This window comes from Nanorana parkeri, unplaced genomic scaffold, assembly GCF_000935625.1.
Source record: "Nanorana parkeri isolate BGI_ZX_2015 unplaced genomic scaffold, ASM93562v1 scaffold5, whole genome shotgun sequence".
NCBI classification, from domain to species: domain Eukaryota; kingdom Metazoa; phylum Chordata; class Amphibia; order Anura; family Dicroglossidae; genus Nanorana; species Nanorana parkeri.
The window spans coordinates 3,733,148-3,739,458 of record NW_017306273.1 but is presented as its reverse complement, the minus strand read 5'-3'; the positions used below and the strand labels follow the sequence as shown (position 1 = coordinate 3,739,458).

Below are 6,311 nucleotides of genomic sequence, written 5' to 3'. Positions count from 1 at the left end.
CTAGTAATATATATATATATATATATTGTTCCCAGACATAAATGGCATTCAGGAGCTCCCAAATGCTATTCGGACATTCGGGTCTGGGAGCCATATACATATATTACTAAAGCTGAGGCTACCAGACATGAATGGCATTCGGGAGCTCCCGAAAGCAATTGAGAAATTTGAATGCTGAATGCCATTCGGGTCTGGGAGCCATATACATATGTTACTTAAGCTGATGCTCCCAGACCCAAATGGCATTCAGGATCCGAATTTTCGAATAGCATTCGGGAGCTTCCGAATGCCATTTGGGTCTGGGAGCCTCAGCTTTAGTATTATATGTATATACTGTATATGGCTCCCATGTTGCCATAACGAAAATTTGTGTTCAGACCCATTCGGATGCATTAAACCGAAAAACACATGTGATTGGCCAGAAAAGTCACATGTCCGATTCAGTTTCGTTTTTGAATGAAATTCGAACGGGATCCGAAATTCGAATTCGAACGCATTTGGATGCATTGGGATTCGGGAAATTCGGATGTGTCCAAATTACAGAAAATTCGTACGAGTTTTGATTCGGAACGAAACAAATCGCACATGTCTAATGATTAACAAAACAACCGTCTACATGAGCCCTACTGTCCCGGGAGCAATGGTCTCCCCCAGGCAAGAAGTGAGGGGAAATCTCCAACGGCAACACAAACAAAAATATGACATCATTTTTTTAATCAACTATTGGAAATGCTAGGACTCCCGATCCCCTGTTGCAGATGTTCCCTCACTTCCTGTTTGGTGAAACCTCATTTCCTGTCTAATAAACCCGTTGTCACCAGGAAAAATCTTTCTAACAGAGTCCCGGATATCAGTACAAACATGGCCGGGGTTCTCATTCTTCCCCACTCTATCCAAAACTAATCAAAGTTTCTTCCGCACACACTTAAAAAGAAAGCGGAAAGAGGGAAGGATTCAGTCATCTGCTTGGAGAGGAGAATCCGATTTATTAGACAATTCTCCCTAAATGGATGGCAGGTTGGAGAGGTAGAGGTGGAATGCGTCCATAAATCTGAAATGCCACAGGGACAGCAATAACAGTCTGAGCGGATCCTGAGCAGGGCCCCGCGGCAACTCTGCTGTTTAATGAGATTTGAGGCATGCACTGAGTGATGGATGTAAAGGGAACAGACGGACGGCCCGTAGCTCCGGCCCGGGCTCAAACAGCACCCTCAGCTCCTGTCAAGTCACACGCGGCGCGCCCCGGCGTCTGTAGAGCCGCCGCGGCCTGCTGTGACACGCACGTCTGCCCCGTGACAGGAGCCTGGAGCCACTTCCGAACCAATTTACTGAGACGGCTGCCGGGGCCGCGTTTTATGCTTTATCTAAGGCGCCCTCGGGCCCTGTTATCCGACTTGTAAAATAAAACCAGGACGCGCTAGTCTTCCTCTCCGGTATGTGTTACCAATTACACGCGAACAAATCACAGCGCGGCGATGGAACGTGCGGTCGGTTTAAAAGAGGGATTAATAAAATTCACAAATGAAAATTGTAGAGCGTCTGTGGTAAAACGGACTCTAAATTTGATTTTCACGGTTTAGGTTAGTACTAGAGCTTTACGGTACATACAGCTGACTTTTTTTTCGCCGTGTAAAATGAATTCAGATTTATTCTATTATTTATTTTTATTCCTTTGTATGTAAATTCATCACCTTTTCTGGGAAAGAATACCACCCTTATGTGCCCTTTGTAGTTAATAACATTGTCATAAATGGCGTGTACAGGTGACAACCTAAAAAGCTTGGGTCCGGTTCTCTGTGCCACCCAATCGGCTGTGGATGGGGAAGCAATACGTCGGTGTAGCCTCGAGCAACCACTCATTCCAATCTACGCTAGTAAAACAACCGCTCGCCGGTTGCCACGGGCAACAAAGACATTTTATGTATCACTTGGGATCCCCTGTGATCTGTGTCGGAGAAACCTTCCATCTCTGAGTCTGTTTAACCTTGTTCCGCAGATTGGATATAATGACAGCTTTAAAAGACGAGCGTTTAATAATCGTCTCCCAGAGCGCAAAGAGACGGGGCTTGCGAGGAGCCCGCTGACATTGATTCCATGCAATGAGCCATTGCACCTCTGCTTGTATCTTTACAGACGTGATTACACGGCACAGATCCATCATTCTAAACGTCAGCTACTTTCCTCCTCGTGCATACCCTCCGCCATCTATCCCGAATGAGCCAGAACATCCGCTTGACCTTCCAAAAATGAACATTCTGGAACTAGGGACTCAACCAAACCAACGTTCAAACTGTCTTGTTAAAGCCGAACTGTGACCTCTGATTTGAATGATTTTACTTAATTTAGGATTGGTATAAAGATCTAACAAACTCCGCCACATGCCGCTGTCCACTTCCTGTATGAAAGATGGTTCCATCTACTCCATTTGATCAACTGGATGTCTAAAGTAAGGTTGCCATTAGTTCCCATTTCCCGGGGACAGTCCCCGTCATGAGAGGTCTGTCCCCAGGAAACAAACGTCCCTGGCGGCAGTGAACTCCAGTCAAAGACAGACAGTTTTGTACATACTGTGATGGCTGCCTCTAGGACTGGAGTCATATACAGCCAGTTTTGTACATACTGTGATGGCTGCCTCTAGGACTGCATTGCCTATTCATGACCCCTGTACTCCATGTGTTACCTATTCATGACCCCTATACTCCATGCGTTACCTACTGTTGACCCCTGTACTCCATGCTTTACCTACTCATGACCCCTGTACTCCATGCTTTACCTACTCATGACCCCTGTACTCCATGTGTTACCTACTCATGACCCCTGTACTCCATGTGTTACCTACTCACGACCCCTGTATTTTGTGAGTTTCTTGCTCCTGACCTCTTTAGTCCTTGTGTTACCTACTCTTGACCCCTGTGTTCTACGTTACACACTCCTGACCTCTGCACTCCGTGTGTTATGCACACTTGACTCCTGAAGTCCATGCGTTACACACTCCGGATCCTTGCAATCTGTGCGTTACACATACTTGACCTATAGTAGAGCAGGCTCAGGGTTTATTTAAACACACTCCACATGCCGCATTATTTCACTCCTTATAGTGCCCACAGCATCTTCAATATCTGCTTTCTTTTCCAAAAGTCTGTGACCAATTGAGGGCATGCTAAAAATGGGGGGGTGATTATGTGGGTGTGGCTACAAATGGGGTGTGGTTTACATGTGGGTGTGGTCAGTAGGGTATCCCTGGATTTCATTTTGAAAATCCGGGCACCTTAAGCCAGGGAAGTAGCATTTTCTTAGGAGGAGGCAACTGCTTCCGCAATGGCCACCTCCATATTTCTTTCCGTGAACGTTTACTTTAAACCTCAAACGCATTTCCTATAAATATGCAGACGGTTGCTGGTTACGCATAACTGGTACGCTTTAATCAGAAAATAAATGCGCAATAGATGGGGAAAAAAAGCACAGCGAACGTGTTTGCCAGTAAGCAGCAATTTACAAATACTAATTAAATTAACTTAAAGGAAAATCCTTGTGCTATGATGATAATTAAATCCAATTATTGTAGCACAATAATTCACAACCAATAAAGACGGAGCTGTAATCTCGGGTTCACAAGTGGCTATCGGTCTTCTACAGCAGCTCATAACATATGAATTATCTTACCTATATTTAATTTACAGGCACCCATAATGCAACACTTCAGATAAGGAGCCCAAAGCTCTGCTCAGCTTTTTTAGACTTTTTTTTTTTGCAATATAAACATATTACAAAAAAAATTGAATATGTAAATATGAATATGTGGCGTGCTTTTGGCAACTAGCTGACAGAACAATATGACAAGGAATGAAAAGAGTGGACAGAAACTAAATAAAAGTCAAGGTAAAAGTCAAAAATGTTGGACAGAGTTGGGAATGTTTTTTGCTCCCCATTGGAGAGATTTCACTTTACTTCCAGTCCTATAGACACAACAGGAAGTGAAAGGAAATCTCTCCAAAGTTTGGGGAATGCGCTCTCACCTGTCATTAGACGTTTTCCCATTGGAAGATTCCCCCTCTGTTACTGTGACAACTCAAAGTTTTGAGATTTTCCTTCTCTGGCCCTGGATATCAATGGCCAGTAGGACACAGAGAGAGAGACCACTTTATCCAAAAATGAAAAAAGGAGGTGTAAAGATGAACAAAGTGTCCCCAATAGGGTTGCCACTTTTTTTCAAGCAAAACCCAAACACCCTAGCGACGCGCAGACATTTTTTTGGGAAAATTAGTCACGGCCTATTCATATGTAAATAGTGCCACCCATTCATATGTAAATATCACAGTCAAGACTATCTTCAGTGGGGGGCCAGTAGCCCCTATCATACAGGGTTATTCCCAAAAGGGTGAAGAGTTTGGAGAAGGCAGAAGAAGTGAACAATCTAGGCCAACAAAGCTGATTTGGAAACATTCTCCAATTCAGCTCAATTTCCAGTTCAGCTTTGGTGTCCTAGATTGTTCCCTTCTTCTGCCTTCTCCAAACTCTTCACCCCTTTGTGAATAACCCTGTTAATTTTGGTTGCCCCTGTCCGACATCATGTATCTGGGTTTCTGCTGCCATAAAACCTGGACACAGCATACAAAACCTCGACTGTCCGGGTCAGTCCTGGACAGGTGGCAACCCTAGTCCCCGAGTGGCACAAGGCACGAGTGCAGACTTGGCTTTGTCATTGTGCACCTGTACCACCACTGCCATCCAGTGTTTAGGCTTACATCTTTAAAGCCAAAGATGTCACTTTGTAACACTATGTATGATCTTGGGTTACAGGCAGGCAGAGGAATGGACAACCTGTTTTGGATCTTGCAGAGTTTCAGCAGTTCCAGAACCACATCTTCGGGGGAGAAAAGTTGGGGGCAGGGAGACAGAGAGGAGAACAGACTGGGGAGAGCCATGTCATCGCGTGTACACCAGGACAGGTGAGAGCACAGTCTCAGGGTACCTACCTCACTGAGATATAAAAAGCAGGCACTCCCCTGAAGATCTGTATTAATAGTTTATTGTCTTAAAAGAATATAAATCCACACATGGGCATGATGCTAACGTGTTTCAGCCATTAAGGCCTTAGTCATAGCCTCTACTTCACTGCTTTTGGTCTGGTTGGTGCCTTTTATGAGGTCCTAGTCTAGGGAATAGCTTCAGTTTACTATGTGATGATCCTGGTAGTGATCCCTCTGCTTCACTTCCCAATCATTCCCTGATTACTCCTTCCCTGTGCCTGCCACACTATCCTCTGGCTCAGCCACTGTTACAATTTCCTAATACGGGTTAACGCACTCCCACGACTGCACAAATCTGATTGGATGCTTAAGGTTTACATGGACTTTAATAGCGAGTTTTCTTGTCCTTCCTCTAATGATGGTGACAGCAGTTAGGTTGCTCAAATAATGGCCAGCCCCAAGACGGTCTGTGTACATGGATGACATCACAAAAATGTAATGGACCTGTGCATGTGCAACCGCACAGACCTCCGGCAACCACCGCAGAACTGAAATATCATTCTTGAGTGGACAGAGGCTAAAACAAGGATGCGGAAAAGCATATTAAATTTTACGGCACAGCAGAGCCTGTGGGACACTTCTTTTTTTGGCATGCACAGTTACATGGAGCTGGAAACATGGAAAATTTAGACAGATGCTTACTCTGTAACCTGTAATTGGTGGCCCTCTTTCTGTTCGTGGGTCTGCTGCTTCACCAGATGGTCATATAGCTGTAAAGTCCAACAATGGTTCAGAAAATGACACAATGGCTTTTTTTGTTCTTGTTATGCAAATTAAAGATGCAGAGGATTACCAGAAGTGATGCTTATGGGAACAATGTATTCTCACAGCGAGGTTTAGGGTAAGTAATGTAACATCCGTTCAGACTAGTTCAAGTCAATATATTATCCTGAATTCTTGGATGTGATTTGGGGTTGTGTGTCTCATTAAAGAAAGGGGTTGCATTGAGTGCATAGCTGTCTTATTGACAATTGCCAGCTACAGTGTGGGGTGATGGTGACCTGAGTGATAAGGGAGTGGTGGTAAACATACGTACAAGCACATATGGGTGCCAATCAGAGGATTCATGTGTTTTTGTTTTAACTCAGCCCTTCATAAGAATGCACATTCATTTGTGTATCAATGTGAATTGCGTTAAGGCAGCCCATTTTGAATGGGCTGCCAACCCATGGCAATGGCAAAGAAGCCAGACCTGACTTTTTGGGAAAGCGGCGATCCGGGCTGGCTGGATCAGGCAGATGCGGCCCACCAATCAGGCACTGTAGAGGGCCGCCCGCTGGT

At 44.7% G+C, this 6,311-nt stretch overlaps 1 protein-coding gene across 1 annotated transcript in view; it reads right to left on the bottom strand.

Annotated features, from left to right (window-relative positions):
* Positions 1 to 6,311, bottom strand: part of MEGF6 (multiple EGF like domains 6) — a 201,423-nt gene that overhangs the window by 114,464 nt on the left and 80,648 nt on the right. The window lies entirely within an intron of this gene.